The sequence below is a fragment of the Geotrypetes seraphini genome, chromosome 3 (assembly GCF_902459505.1).
Source record: "Geotrypetes seraphini chromosome 3, aGeoSer1.1, whole genome shotgun sequence".
NCBI classification, from domain to species: domain Eukaryota; kingdom Metazoa; phylum Chordata; class Amphibia; order Gymnophiona; family Dermophiidae; genus Geotrypetes; species Geotrypetes seraphini.
The window spans coordinates 296493828-296510644 of NC_047086.1; the positions used below are offsets into that span (position 1 = coordinate 296493828).

Sequence of the window (16817 nt, forward strand, 5' to 3'; positions counted from 1 at the left end):
AGGCATTATGACATCATAATATGAGGGGCCGCTGAAAAGTTCTCAGCCCAACCAAGAAGAGAATGACATGGAGCCATGAAATTTACAAGTTATTCCACACTTTTCTTGACACTTTTCATTTCATTTCATATCATCGAAACAAAATGTGTCAAGAAAAGTGTGGAATAACTTTTAAGTTCCATGGCTCTACATCTTTCTCTTCTTGGTTGGGCTGAACACTTTTCAGTGGCCCCTCATATTTCTGTGTCATGTGGAATGGTTTATGTGCAGCATTTTCCATTTTATATTTATTGATAATTAGCAAATGGAATTTTGCTTTATTATGCAGTTTTAGTTAACAGGTGTGTAGGTCTAGTAGATTGAAAGATGTAAAATATATCAGGCACAACTCCTGAAAATGAAAGTGGACAGATTAAATTATTGGAGCTATAAAAGAGAATGAAAGCAATCATCTTTGTGTCCCTGTAGACAGAGATGAGTCATACAAAATTAAACGAAAACACAGGAAGAGGAACTGTGTGTAGTAATATATTTCCATTTCTATATTGACATTTACATTTTAATTGCTAAGCAACCTCTTTTTATAAGGATTATATCAATGTTTTTACCCATATTTTATATTTTTTGTTCTCCTCTCTCCAGATCCACCACAATGAAGTCTTTACTGGTAAGAATATGAAACATCCCAAATACAGTAAGAGCTAAACAGTGGTAAGCATATAATTATATCCCTATATTGTAAAATTTGAACAGTAGCTCTTTCAAGGGAACTTGATATCCTTCTGCTGGTAATGAAGGCTGAAAGCTGACTGAGTTCAAAGAAAGCATACTTAATTGATTTTAGTTTTACAATACGTTGGCGTGGATGTTTTAGAAAAAAAAAGAGCACCTTCAATTGGAGAATGCTCAATTTTAGCAAAAGGAAAATTCCTTTTTGGGACGCTGGTCAGGCCAGGAAAAGGGACATCTCTTGTTTTAAAAAAAATAACAATCTCAACAACCAGTCTCAAAGTTTCTGAGACACTATGATAATTTGCCGTGGCTAAAACTGTTTTCCCGCTGATTTTCATTTGTACTGTGTCCAGTGCATCTCTTTGCAATGGCCAAGAACAGTCAGCCAGCATTGATGGATTCCAGTTGCCCTGATATCTTTTTTCCCATAGTGGCAGTGGCCTGGTAAAACCTTTTGCCATGTTCGTCGCTGACTGCACCAAGATTTGCGGGGAAGAAGTCCAAATGTGAATGCAGAAAGTGCATCTTCAGTGAAATGTTGAACTTCATGGTTTTGCATGCTCTAAGAAGTTTATCAACCAGTTGAATATAGTTTTGTGCTCTGTAACTGCCAAGAAAATTCTCAACAACATCCTTGAATGCTTTCCAGGCGATTTTCTCTGGCCCGACTAACAGATCTTCAAATCTCTTGTCATTGATGATGTATTTGATCTGTGGACCAACAAAAATGCCTTCCTTAATCTTGGTGTCAGTTATACTTGGAAACATCTCTTAGATAAAGAAAACCTATGCCTTCTTTGTTCATTGCTTTCTTTGTTCATTGCAAAATTTTTATCAGTCCAAGTTTTATGTGAAGAGGAGGCAAAAATATCTTTGTCGGGTCAACAAGTAGTTCATGTACCCTATTTTTCTGTCCTGGAACCAAATTCTTACAGAGTGGCCAGTTCTTTTGAATTTAATGCAACGCCTTAGCACCGCTCAGAGCTAATACTTTAAGATCACCATTGATATTCCAGTTGTACTTTGTGTACTGGATATGCTTTAACAGCAGTTCTATATTTTCATATACTTTTATATAGCCTTTTCAGGCAACATCCATCAAACCCATGTAAAAACATGCCCAGGCTGCATCATTTCCATGGACATTATGCAACCTTCCCTAAATGTACACCTGGATATGCCTACACTATATTAAGAATTAGGCTAAGAATTAATTACATTAGCCTGAAAGGATAACAATAAATTGTAAAAATGTACTTTTTTGTTAAAATGGTATGTGATACATAATTGTAAATATGATTTTCGTGATCAGCAGCCCAAAATCTGTAAGATACACCAGAAAGTGTAAGAAGCACCCCAACATCCCCCTGACACTACCTGACTCCACCCCAACACCCCTAAGATCCCCTTGACACTCTCCAACTCTACCCAGACAACTCCTCAATACCCTTAGATCCCCCTGCCACCCCCCTGCACCAGGCTTTAGGTATCTGGCCAATTGGAGTCTTAGACCACTCCCAGTGCATGCCAGGACGTACTGGGAAGGAGTTCTAAGACTTTGGTTGGCCCAGGTACCTAAGGCCCCTCCTATGGGAGGAGCCTTAAGCATCTGAGCCAATCAGGGCCTTAGGCCCCTCCTCGGTGCATCCCAGAATGCACCAGCAAGGAGAAGGCCCACCATTTAGTAGTTGTGGGTCTGCCAGCAGGAGGGAGTGGGTATCCCTCTTGCCAGCCTTCGGATTAAGGTACAGGGGGGCTTTCGGGGTTGCAGGGGGATTTTGGGGGTCTCCAGGGGGTGTCAAGGTGAAGTCGGGGAGTGTCAGGGGGATGTTGGGGGTCTCCAGGGGGTGTCAGGGTGGAGTCGTGGAGTGTCAGGGTGAAGGGATGTCTGGGAGTTGATCGGGTGGAGTTGGGGAGCGTCAGGGGGATGTTGGGATGTCCGGGATTGTCAGGGTTAGAGTTTGGGAGTGTTTGGTGGGGTTCAGGGAATGATAGGGCCAGTGGCAGTAGGGATTGGGCATCCCTACTGCCATGGACTGTGTTGGGAGGGTTCACCGGTGTGGCCGGAGGAATTGGGAGCACCCCCCTATCAATCTTCTACTGTACAGATCATCTCTATTTTGTCATGTTAATTTGAATATACTATATAACAGCAGCACCAACTTTATCTCAGATATCTCCTATAATAACATACTGTGGCAGGGACCCCTATGCTGTGCTTCCCAGACCCTGAGATAATGGACTTTGATCCCGAACCAGCCCATGTTAGTCCTATCCCTGTGCTCAGAATCAGAGCTAGGACAGCACAGCCCAGAAAGGAGAAATATTTTTGTGCTGCTCCTTTTAAGTCTGGCCCTTTAAGAAAAGGCAAGAATGTGCTCTGGCTAGGAATCAACCAGCTTAGCAAACCCCACTTGAAGTAATCAAGGGGGAGGGGTGTAGAATGAGCAGTCCTTTTCCAGTAGCAGAGCTCAGGCAGAAGAGGAGGAGCTAGGTGAGAACACAGAGCTGAGAGCAGCTGGGATTCTACAGACAGTCCAGGAGACATCTGCATGGAGGAACTGAATCCAGCTGAGAGTGAAGGGTGTGTTCCTCAAATGGACTGGGAGTGTATTCCAAACGCAGAGCAGTGCCCTGAATCTTTGGAGTTTTAGTGGAGCAGTCTGGAACAGGTCAGAGTTTTTTTTCCTCTGAAAGTTTGCAAAGCCTGTTGCCTTGCTGAGTTTTGTTTCCCTCTAGCTGCAGCAGCATGAGCCCAGGGCTAAATGTTATGCCTGTTTGGGAGTGGCTGTTTAACAGAGAGAGAGGACCATAGCAGAAGCTGTTTGGCTTTTTGTACTGGGACAATTATTCTAGGTTGTTTTTTTTTTTCTTTCTCTCTCTGAAAATCCTTTAAGGGGTTTTTTTTTTCCAGTGAAGAAAGCATAAGGCAGTGTTATCTGACCTTGTTGCCCTGAAACCCTAGCTTGGGGGAGAAGACCGGGAAACGGCTGGGCTGAACTAAATGAAATCCCAGCTTTGCAGTTTGGCGGGTGGGTTAGAAAAAGTGAATTGGAACAGCCGACCCAGCCAGGCTAGTGGTGCACAGGACCGGGTGCCACTTAGCAGTGCAAGGGCCAAGTGTTTGTTAAAGAAAGAACGGTAAAAGTTGGCTGGGGTTCTTTTGTGTGTGTGTGCTTAAAAGAAGTAAAGAAACCTATTGAAAACCTAAGAGAAGCTTTTGCCACCGGTGTGATGGGGGAAGGGATAAGAAGCCTTCCAAATCCTAATCCTTCAGTGGGGTCAGTCCGGTTCATGTGGATTACAAAAGGTGTTTTTTGTTTTTTTTTTCTTAAACTGTTTTAAACTTTTGGACATTATCCTGAGAATTGTAATTGTAATTTTGAGGGTGAATGAAACCCAGAAAAATAAAGCAGGAGTTTTCATTAAAATACTGAGTCATTGAAACATATAAGCACAATGAGGACTACAATTTTCTCTTTTAGCGCCCCCTCTCTTTGGAATAATATTCCAAATTACTTATGTGAAAAATCAACTCTGGCCAACTTCAAGACATTTCTCTTTCACGATGCTTTTGTAACATAAACTGTCCTTTTAAGGGTGGCTTAGATTCAAGAAAGGTTTTTACCTTCAAGCGCCCCTTCCCTTTTGTTATTCTTCCCCTTGCATGTTCTCTTTCTCTCTATCAATTGTAGTTCTAACCCTTCCTTCCCTTTTGTTCCCATTTGTCAATGTCTATAACAATTGTTACTCTTGGTCTGTTTATGTTTAAAATGTATTTTATTAAGCACATTGTTTTAGTGTTTTTGTACACTGCCTAGAAGGCTTGATTGGGCGGTATAAGAAATTTTAAATAAACTTGAAACTTAAACTTGAAGTTTTCTTTTGCTATGAAAGTTTGCTGTTAAAACATAGTCCAGCAATGTGCATGGGAGGCACTGGAAGGGACAGATATCATAGTCACACGTTGAACTGCTCAGTCAGACGGAGACACAGTGAGCCCAAAAGGGGTCAGCTGGGATTCCCTGCCACATAAGTGGTATCACTTCATGGGATCTACTGCCTCAATGTGACTGTGTGCATGATCCTGTTAAAGATATGGGCTTGTGCTTGAACAGCAGTGGATTTAATTTTGGGGGGCTTTCCTAAATGTGGCTGCAATCAGAAAATTCAAGGGAGCATTTGCTGAGTGAGCGGCGGTAGACTCAGACGGTGACGGAGTGGCAGTGGACCAGCGCAGAAGGCAGACAGCGAGTCGTGGATAGAAACCTACTTTCCAAAGGCGCAAACTCACTACGTATCTCTGGTAAGAGTACTCTTGGAGCGGGTTGAGAATACCAGATTGGGAAGAGTGGAGTGGACAAGTGTGTGTGTATGGGGGGGGGGGTTGTTAAGGTGCCACATTTGGTTCGGATTTTTGTTTGTTGCCTTCTAGGAAGCAGATGGATCCAGCCCAGAGACCTACCGCCATGGACGTGGGACGACAGCAGCTTGCAGCAAATCTGAAAGCAGTAGTAATTAGCTAATGTCGTTCCTCTGCATAAAAAGGGTTGCAGGGCAGAGGCTGCGAATTATAGACCGGTGAGTCTCACATCAATAGTGTGCAAACTCATGGAAACACTAATTAAAAGCAAATTGGACACGATCTTGAATGAAGGGAATCTTCGGGATCCCAGTCAGCATGGATTCACCAAGGGTAGGTCCTGCCAATCCAATCTCATCAGCTTCTTTGACTGGGTAACAAGAAAGTTGGACTTGGGAGAGTCTTTGGACATCGTGTACCTGGACTTCAGTAAAGCTTTTGACAATGTCCCACACCGCAGGCTGCTAAGCAAGATAGAATCGATGGGGTTAGGAGAGACACTAATTGCATGGGTCAATGATTGGCTGAGTGGCAGACTTCAGAGGGTGGTGGTTAATGGTACCCTCTCTAAAACATCGGAGGTGACCAGTGGAGTGCCGCAGGGCTCGGTCCTGGGTCCACTCCTTTTCAACATATTCATAGGGGATCTGACTCATGGGCTTCAAGGTAAAATAACACTATTCGCCGATGACGCCAAACTATGTAATATAGTAAGTGAATGCAGTTTACAGAATTATATGGCGCAGGACCTGCTTACATTGGAAAGTTGGTCCTCAACCTGGCAACTAGGCTTCAATGCTAAGAAATGTAAGGTCATGCACCTCGGAAGCGGAAATCCATGCAGGACGTACTTCTTGAACGGAGAAACTTTAACTAGGACTTCAGCAGAACAAGATTTAGGAGTAATCATCAGTGCAGACATGAAAACTGCCAATCAAGTGGAGAAGGCTTCATCTAAGGCAAGGCAGATATTGGGTTGTATCAATAGAAGTTTCGTCAGCCAAAAGCCTGAAGTCATAATGCCGTTGTACAGGGCCATGGTGAGATCTCATATGGAGTACTGTGTGCAATTCTGGAGGCCACATTACAATAAAGATGTGCACAGAATTGAATCAGTTCAGCGGACGGCCACCAGGATGATCTCGGGGCTCAAGGGTCTCTCGTACGAAGAGAGACTGAACAAATTGCAGCTCTACACTCTCGAGGAACGTGGGGAGACATGATCGAAACATTTAAGTACCTCATGGGATGTGTCGAAGTGGAAGATGATATTTTCTTTCTCAAGGGACCCTCGGCCACAAGAGGGCACCCGCTCAAACTCAGGGGCGGAAAATTTCATGGCGACACCAGAAAGTATTTCTTCACAGAGAGAGTGGTTGATCATTGGAACAAACTTCCAGTGCAGGTGATCGAGGCAGACAGCGTGACAGACTTTAAGAATAAATGGGATACCCATGTGGGATCCCTACAAGGGTCAAGATAAGGAAATTGGGTCATTAAGGCATAGACAGGGGGTGGGTAAGCAGAGTGGGCAGACTTGATGGGCTGTAGCCCTTTTCTGCCATCATCTTCTATGTTTCTCTGTTTCTATGTAGTCGGAGCCCAGCAAGATTTTAATTACACATTGTGTAAAAAAATATTTTCTCCAGTTTGCTTTAAATCTGCAACTTAGTAGCTTCATAACATGCCCCCTAGTCCTAGTATTTTTTGGAAAGAGTGAACAAGCGATTCACATCTACCTTTTCCACTCAACTCAGTATCTATCATATCACCCCTGAGCTGTCTCTTCTCCAAGCTGAAGAGCCCTAGCCACTTTAGCCTTTCCTCATAGGGAAGTAATCCCATTTTTATCATTTTCATCACCCTTATCTGAACCTTTTCTAATTCTGCCATATCTTTTTTGAGATACAGCGACCTGAATGCGGTGCGGCCGTACCATAGAGTAATACAAGGGCATTATAACATTTTCAGCTATGTTTTCCATTCCTTTCCTGATAATTCCTAACATTCTATTTGCTTTCTTAGCTGCTGCCGCACATTGAGCTGAGGCCCACCCAGTCTACTGGCCCATGAAGCCACTAAAATGCCTTGGTGGTAGTACCTTACTTTTCTCTGTCTTTCTTCACTTACAGCCTGGCATCTGCTTGTCTCACTCTGAACCCTCCTGTCTACCTTAGAGCCGTTGTAAGCAGTGATTCCTGTAGGCAACCTGGAATGGTTCCTGTAGGCATCTTTCCCTGGATGATGTTACTTCCTGTTTCTTCACTGGTGGGAACATGGTTGAGCTAAGCCTGCAGAGTTGGGTCAGGTTGGCTATAGAAATCACCATTGACGAGAACTCATGAGGTAGACTGGAGGGGATCTAGGCCAATTCAGTGCAGCTGTTTCAGCGCGGCCAGTTCAGCATGGCTGTATTGGCCACGATGAGTCTTCCTATACCCGACTGTCAACTCAAGGGCATCATAGCAGCACCTGACCTCATTTGGTGGGGGTGATGAAACAATGGATGGCCCCTTACTCTTCCCTGATGCTGTAGCGCACCCTCCAGACACTACCACTTCTACATACTTGTTGAAAAGTTTGCCAACACCTAGCAGAATCTCCCACCTCCTGCTCGCACCAGCCTTGGCTACCCTCTGACATGATATCCTGATCCCGCAACTAGGAAGTGACGTTAGAAGGGAGCCAAGGCCAGCACGAGCAAGGGGTGGGAGATGCTGCTCGCTCCGGTTAACTTTTCAAGAGGTATGTGAGGGGGACGCAGAAAGGAGGAAAGGCACTGACACTCCCTACAGGATGGCACTTCGGGAGGTGGTCCACCCTCCACTCCCTCTTAGGCACTGACAGTGATATAGAGAGCTGGAGAGGATGTTTCAGTGTGGCTATTTCAACACGGCAGTAAAGAAACATCCAGTACTGAAATGGCTGCAATGAATCATTCCATTGCAGACTGGAGGCAGGGGTAGAAGGGGTTCAGAGAGACAGACAAGCAGATTCTATGCTGCAAACAGAGCAGGGAGGGGGAGAGAAGCAGATGCCAAATCTGGGGTGGAGGAGAGGGAGAAATATGATGAGGAGATAGAAGGAAAGAGAGAGGCAGAAATGAATGCAGGGGTGGAGTAGAAGATTAAACAACTGTATTGTATGTATGTACGAGAGTGGGGGTGGGAAGGGAAGGGGCCATCCACTCAAGTTAGCTCTGGACTCATACAAAATGGTAGGTCTGGCTATGCCCCTGCACCCATGCACTGTCCCCACAATAGACAGTTTTCAGTTCAGTGCTAACTGGTTATTTCCAGCAGCAGTAACCAATTAAGTACTGCTGAAAATTAGCGGTTAACCCAAACAGGTGATTTTAACCCTCTAGATGCCATTTCTAGCCATTTAAACTCTTTGAATATTGACTGCCTTCAAAGGTAATACTTTCTTTTTCAGGTCAGAAATGAGCACAAGATGACAAATTTGTCATATTTTGCTCATTTTTGACTAAAAGAATGTACTGCCTATGAAAGTTAGTCATTCTATCTTTTTTTTTTTTACTTTTTGTACTTCTGAGACAATATTTACTCTATAACCAACATTACTTTTTAAATCATCTGCCCTGGCATTTAAACATATATCCAAACATTCAGTGCAAGCCAATATCCAGATATTGGGGCTGAATATCCAGGTATGGCAGCTTTATAAAGCTGTCCTAAGTTATCCATGATCAGTGTGTGTGTGGGGGGGAGGGGGGGTATTAATGCAATGTTCATTCAATATTTACATCAAACATGCACACTTTGAATAGAAAATAGAGTTTATAAATTCCACCCACCTAGACGCTCCTTCCTATACCTTTATCCGCAAGACCGGCCAGAGGGGATGCCTTCTTCCTCTGACTGGCAGGCCTGCCTCTTCACATTGGCAGGCTTTCCCCGGGGGAGGGGCCTAAGGCCCTATTGGCCCAAACACTTAAGGCCCCTCACATAGGAGAGACTTTAGACACCCGGGACAACTGGAGTCTTAGGTCTCCTTCCCAATGCATTCTGGGAAGCACTGGGAGTAGCCTAAGACTCCAATTGGTCAAATCCCTAAGGTTTAGGTATCTGGCTATTCAGAGTCTTAGGCCACTTCCAGTGCATCCCTGAATGGGTGGGTTTCGGGGGGGGGGAGGGGTTGGGGGTGCTGGTAGAATGGAGTAGGCATCCCACCTGCCGGGGATGTTGTGGGGGATGCCGGCAGGAGGGAGTGCAACAACTTCTACAATCATAAACTTCCAGCTTTGTTTATAACAAAAAAGATTTTTTACCAAACCTTAAATTGATTAGGGATGGTAAAGATCCTCAGAGGGTTACACTACCCCTGTGGTTCACTGAACCCAATTTTCATTGGATCAAATCTTAATTAATTATTTTGTTTAAATCTACTATTTCATTAGTATAAATATAGTTTTTTATTTTGTAGTATATCTTTTTCTTAAAGTACTTAGCTTAAATGGCTTTAAACATGCCCATGTTTCAGATTACTTTCGTCAGGGTTGAGACTCCTGATTTAAATCAACTTAGTTGAATGCACATCTTGGAGCTGTGCCTACATTTCAGCACCATATATCGAATTTGGGGTTAATTTTGTAGCTGGGGAGAGCAATGTATCACTGCTGAGTTTGTTGCTTTCTGGTTCTCAGTTGCTCTGGGTTGTTGGAACTGTGTAATATTATGAGGATATATAGCCTCCATGCAGAAAGATACAAAGGGTTCCAAATTTTGTAGTTTTGCGAGATAGTATTTATAATCTCAGCCAGATGATACTCGTATTGTGCAATACGGCTAAGACGATTCCACCAATGATGGATTGAAAAAAAACAATAGAAACCTTCCGATGACTAACCACAAGCTTAACAGCAACTGTTTGTAGGATAACTAAAAATTCCATTGAAAAAAGTATCCAAAAACAAGGCAGATCTGAGAGGGACCCTGGTATTTTAGAAGGTATTAAGTATGGCCCAAATATTAGACCAAAATTGAGATAGCAGAGGACAGTAAAATCATATGCTGAAAAGTTCCATTATGGTGAACAGGGGTGTGGAAGAGCATTTTAGAAAAGTTGTCCAACTTCGAATAGGGACATCCAAGTCTGTACGTTATATATAGATATCCATTTCTCCTGCATTTTAGAACAGGATCTGCTGCCATACATCCTATTCTAAAATAGATAAGAAATGCATGTCTAAGTGCTGGCTAAGTCTAGCTAAGTCTAAGACGGCTCAAGCGGAGGAGCGGAGGAGCCATCGTGCAGCAGCTGTTGCTGCTTGGGGACAACCCACCCTCTCAGCCCCGGACCAACCCGACGGGACGTCTCCCGCAGCGACTGCCTGCCCTGCTTTGACCAGCCCAGCCGACGCTGCTCTTGCTGCTGGGCCGGGCGTGCGAGCGAGCTTGCTTGCTCCGCCCCCCAGCCCGTGCCGGGAACCTTTAAACTTTAAATTCAACGGCTCAAGCGGAGGAGCGGAGGAGCCATCGTGCAGCAGCTGTTGCTGCTTGGGGACAACCCACCCTCTCAGCCCCGGACCAACCCGACGGGACGTCTCCCGCAGCGACTGCCTGCCCTGCTTTGACCAGCCCAGCCGACGCTGCTCTTGCTGCTGGGCCGGGCGTGCGAGCGAGCTTGCTTGCTCCGCCCCCCAGCCCGTGCCGGGAACCTTTAAACTTTAAATTCAACGGCTCAAGCGGAGGAGCGGAGGAGCCATCGTGCAGCAGCTGTTGCTGCTTGGGGACAACCCACCCTCTCAGCCCCGGACCAACCCGACGAGACGTCTCCCGCAGCGACTGCCTGCCCTGCTTTGACCAGCCCAGCCGACGCTGCTCTTGCTGCTGGGCCGGGCGTGCGAGCGAGCTTGCTTGCTCCGCCCCCCAGCCCGTGCCGGGAACCTTTAAACTTTAAATTCAACGGCTCAACGGCGCAGCCGTTCGGCGCGCCGGCTAAGGCGCACGGCAAAGGCGCGTGCGCCTTAGCTCGCGCCTTTGCGAAGCGACTGAGCGAAGCACAAACAATCCAACTTATAATTCAACCGCAATAACTGTTTCTTTCTTTAAGACTTCATAACAAACTTCAAACTTCAAATAACAAATTAACCGCCTCAATCTAAATTAACATCATTAAGAGGCGTGGCTTGACCACCGCGAGGACCACAAACATGAAATAATTACTCCTCCTCACCCACACTCAAAACTGATTAAAAAGTGCTTATTTTTGAAAAAGTCCCTATGTCGCCTACAAAATCGACAAAAAACGAAACTGCTCCATCTACATCGATCGGAGGGAAGAAGCTGAAATCTGATCTGAACACACCAGAGATAACGGCGCCGAAGAATGATGAGGCCTCACTTGACTTGCTCTTGAAAGAAATAAGATCAAATCGGAGCATAATTCAGGAACAGGTTGATGAAATCAAACTTTTAAGAAGTGAGATTGAGGCAATTAATTCCCAATTTGTAGATGCCCGACATCGTTTAGACGTCCTAGAGGAAAAAACATCTGTCATATCTTCACTACAAGAAACGGTATCTAAACATGATAAACTGATCACTACTTTACAAAGAGACTATGAAGATCTTTCTAATCGCAGCAGAAGATCCAACTTAAGAATTATTGGGATACCTGAATCATCAGAGGGCTCTGATATGGTTGCCTTTCTGTCTGCTTTCCTGCCTGCTACCCTGGGTCTTGTCTTCTCACCTCCATTGGAAATAGAGCGTGCTCACCGCGTGCCGTCTCACCTCTCTACACATGCATCTTCTCCCAGGCCTATTGTGGCTAAACTCCTCAGATTTCAACACACATTACAGATCCTCACAACAGCAAAATCTAAACCTCAGCTACTACATCAAGGCAGGAAATTTTTCATTGTTCCAGATCTGGCTAAAACCACAGCCTTGAAGAGAAAGGCTTTTCTCTCTCACCGGCAAGAGCTCAAAGACATTGGAGCCAAATACGGTCTTATGTATCCTGCCAGGATGAAAGTTACCTACAATAACCGCACTACTTCGTACACTGATCCTGATGAGCTGACTGCATTCCTGGACTCTCTGAAAATGCGCTGACATGCTGAGCTACTGATGTCTATGCTTGCATCTGGTTTCTGCTGTTAATGTTCTCTGCTGTTAAGGTTTTCTGCTGTTATAGCTTGCTAATATAAGACTATACAATTTATTGCTTTGTGTGAAAAAGCACACCACTTTCATGTTTCTCAAATTGAGTGAGTGTGAAATAATGTTAGATGTTCCGTATGTGTTATCTCTCCGTGCGCACAGGAGCACCCTTAAACTGCTTTCTTCCATGCATGATAGTTTGGTCTTTCTTTTTTCTGACCTTGTATTATGCTGTCACTGCTAGTCTATTTGCTCTTTATCTTATGCTTTCTTTATTTCTACCTTCTGGCAGAAGTGTCTGTTTGATATTTTGGTTATGTCATTTTGCTTTTTTCTTATAAAGGTGATATCTGCTATGTTCTAACACCACATATAATAGATTATGGCTGACTTACATATCCTTTCTTTTAATGTGAATGGTTTGAACCATCCTATTAAAAGAAAAAAGATAGCCAACTATGTGTCTAATAAACATCCTGATGTGATATACTTACAGGAGACCCACCTCCCGCCCGCTGCCTCCTTGAAATTTAAGTTGAAGGGATATTCCACTCATTTATATTCTCCTGCAACTCAGAGGAAGAAAAATGGGATATCAATACTTCTCAGTGACAAATTATCCCCTGTTGTTCACTCTGTTAAAACGGATTCTGACGGTAGATGGTGTCTAGTGCATGCTGCGTTGCACTCTGTAGATTTTGTGTTCCTTAACATTTACGCTCCTGTCTTGGACCACCCAGACTTTTTCAAAGACCTTCAGCTGGCGTTAGTTGAAAACGATTCTCGTTCTCTGATACTGGGCGGGGATTTCAATCAAATTCAAGATATTTACATAGACAGATCATCCTCTTGCAAACCCTCCAAATCCAGATCTTTTGCAGCTCTACATGCTTTAAAAGAAGCCTTCTCCCTTGTAGATCCATGGCGCTTACTAAATCCAAAAGGTAGGGAATATTCCCATTTTTCACCGCCACATAACACCTACTTGAGGATTGATTTCTTTCTTCTTTCCTCTTCTCTCATTCAAGATGTGACAAACACTATCATACACCCAATATCTCTTACAGACCATGCAGCTATTTCTTTGCATTTATCTGTTTCTGCTCCGCACAAAGAATCTCCCTCTTGGCGACTTAACAATACTTTACTCTTAGATGAGATAATAGTGGACAAAATCAAATCCTTTACTACAGAATTCTTCGAACTCAATACAAAAGATCCAGAAATTTGTCCTTCTATCGTCTGGGAAGCCTACAAAGCTTCTCTCAGAGGTGAATTGATTAAGCTTGCTTCCTGGAAAAAGAAACAATCCATGCAAAAAGAAAAAGAATTGGAAATTTCTATCAAAAACCTAGAATTACAACATATGTCTACTCATTTACATGATCCATCCTTATTCCAACGTATTCAAAACCTTAAATATGAATATAATACTTTGGTCTCTTGCACGGCCCGACGAGATATCTTTATTTCAACTTCTGGTCACTATATGGGAGATAATCTTATGGGTCGCCCTTTAGCAAGATATCTCAAAACCAAATCAAAACGTTTACACATTTCAGCTATTCAAGACCCATCAGGATAATTAGTAAGAACCAGATCGTTGATTTCCTCCCAATTTGAAAAATTTTATACTGCCCTATATCATTCTGAGTCTTCGGCCCCTGATTCGGACATAGATTCTTTTCTTGCTTCTTTAAATCATCCGACTATATCGGAATCTATTAAAGCAAAACTAGATGCTCCTATAACTACAAATGAGATTGAGACTGCTATATCCTCCTTACCCGCTGGGAAAGCCCCTGGACCAGATGGGTTTACTGGTGAGTTTTTTAAAAATTTCTGAGCTCTCTTGGCACCTCAACTTCTAACATATTATGATTTCCTCCACTCCACTCCGGACAAACAATTTAACTTCACCGAGGCCACCATTGTAGTTATTCCCAAACCAGATAGGGATGCTACTTTGGTTAAAAATTTTCGTCCTATCTCTCTCCTCAATTTGGATTACAAAATCATGGCGAAAATTCTATCACTAAGACTTAATACAGTGATCCCAACCCTCGTACATAAAGATCAAACGGGATTCATCAAACAAAGATATATAGGAGATAATTTACGTTTATTTCACCATATAAATGCTCACGCCAAAACAATGTCAGAGCCTGTGATTGGCCTGGCCATCGATGCTGAAAAGGCCTTTGACCGAGTGGAGTGGCCTTTCTTATTCCGAGTACTGAAATGGTACAACTTTGGTTCCTTTTTCACAAATTGGATAGAAACATTATATCGTCAACCCACGGCCCGTATCCTGATTAATAACTCTCTCTCTAATAGATTTTCCCTTCACAGAGGTACCCGTCAAGGCTGTCCCCTTTCACCATTATTATTTGATTTAGCATTGGAACCTTTATTATCTGCTATCCGACAGTGTTCCCTAATAAAAGGTATTCCCTCATCAAATCGAGACATTAAATTGGCAGCTTATGCCGATGACGTTCTCCTCTTTCTCAGAGATCCTCTTGTCTCTCTACCCCATCTCATTTACATAGTTTCCCAATATTCTCGTCTCTCGGGATACTCTGTCAATTGGGAGAAGTCGGAGATCTTTCCTCTCAATGACCATATTTCCTTCTCAGATCTAGCTCATTTCTCTTTTCCATGGTCACAAGGAGCTGTGAAATATTTGGGAATCCTAATTCATAAAGATCCAGATCATGCTCAGGATCTTAACATATCCAAAATCAAAAATTTAATTTTAAATACTACAACGCGTTGGTCTCCGCTTTATCTGTCCTGGTGGGGTAGAATAGCCTCCATTAAAATGACTCTGGCTCCACAAATTAATTACATTCTTTCTATGCTTCCCCTATTATGCCGGAAAAAATTCATTCATTGGCTTAATATGAAAATTTCTGAATTTATTTGGAACAAGAAAAAACCTCGTATTGCTCTCGCCAAGCTGAAGGCCTCTAAGATTAATGGCGGCCTAAATCTACCAGATTTTTACTACTATTATATTGCATCATTAGCCAAATATGGAGCTCAATGGATAGTTGATTCGAACCCTCAAGACCAACCAGCATGGTTTGAAATGGAACGCTTTTTATGTACACCACTGCACGTCTCGTGCTTTCTTACAGTGTCAATACCTAGACACTTGAGAAGGTATTCTTTATTATGTGCAACGCAGCATGCTTTACGCCTATTAGATGCAGCGGCTGAAATTCACGCTGATGAAGGCCCACTCATGTCCCTTTGGAATAACTCTAAAATTCAGATCAGTGGAAGATCCCTCTCATGGAAGAGGTGGCAGCGGGCGGGTGTGTGGTTTGTTCATCAATTGGTCTCCTCTAATTCTTTTGTCCCCTTTGATATTTTCCGTTCCGCATACTCACTCCCATCCTCTGTACGATCACAATGGCTTATGCTTACTGGAATATTAGCTAATATACATACACGCCCTGACTTTATGACCTCTATTCATACTGTTCGTCATTGGTCCACTCTGGCTTTACTGAAGGGTAAGGCAATATCTCTTTTTTATGGTATACTAAGAGATCACTTCTTCACCTTTTCATCTCAATCTATGAACCATTGGGACTCTATTTTGAAAACCACGCTTTCTGAAATAGATTGGGAGCTCTTCTGGTCTTCCACAAATCGTCCTCTTTTATCATCCAGAGTTTCGCAATCAATGTACTTTGTTATGTGGAATGCAGTATGGACTCCATATCGTAAATGGAAAGCGAATCTACAACAAGACTCTACCTGTTGGAACTGTCTGAAAGCACCCGGAACTCTCGATCACATGCTTTTCCACTGCAATATGGTTCATTCCTTTTGGCTTCGTATTTGGGATACCATAAAATCTATCACTAAATGTTCAGAAGTGATCTCCATGGACATTATAATTCTTCGTTCTCAACACCCATGTTTTGCACAATCAAATTGCCCGCCTAAACTCATAGACACCATGTTTGTGATAGCTCTAATGCATATTCTGAAAAACTGGAAATCATCCTCATTACTAGACTACACCTTCTGGTGGAACTCTTTAAGTATGTACCACAAATTTGAATCTTATGCTTATGAGAAGAAATTGTTTTCTCGATCCTCTACAAACTTGACACGAAACAAATCACCTTGGGCATTCTTAGATTCATATGTTCGTTCTGCTTTATAGACACTTCTGCCTCTCTCTCTATCTCTCTCTATTTCTCTTTCTCTCTCTCTTCCTTTATCTTTCTCTCTCTTTCTCTTATCCCTCCTGCTTCTCTGTCTTTTTCTGTTCCTTTTCTAAGCAGTTCCAGATACTCGATCCTTTTCATTAATCTAGTTCTATTCAAACGATTGTAGATACGAATATTTGATACATGATTTTTATTATGATTCTATGTGTTTGAACTGCTTTCTGTTTATAATTCTTATAATATTCAATAAAATTATTGAACTAAAAAAAAAAAAGTCTAGCAAGAACATCCATTTTACAAACTGAAACATCTAAACTACCGTGTTTCCCCAAAAATAAGACCTACCCCGAAAATAAGCCCTAGCAGGATTTTTGGGGTAGGTCTTAAAATAAGCTGTAC

At 43.0% G+C, this 16817-nt stretch overlaps 1 long non-coding RNA gene across 1 annotated transcript in view; it reads left to right on the forward strand.

Annotated features, from left to right (window-relative positions):
* LOC117357946 overlaps nucleotides 1-16817 on the forward strand; it is an 89332-nt gene that overhangs the window by 57758 nt on the left and 14757 nt on the right. Inside the window, exon 3 of the long non-coding RNA XR_004538907.1 lies at nucleotides 643-711. This is a non-coding gene — a long non-coding RNA (uncharacterized LOC117357946). The remainder of the gene's footprint in view (nucleotides 1-642; nucleotides 712-16817) is intronic.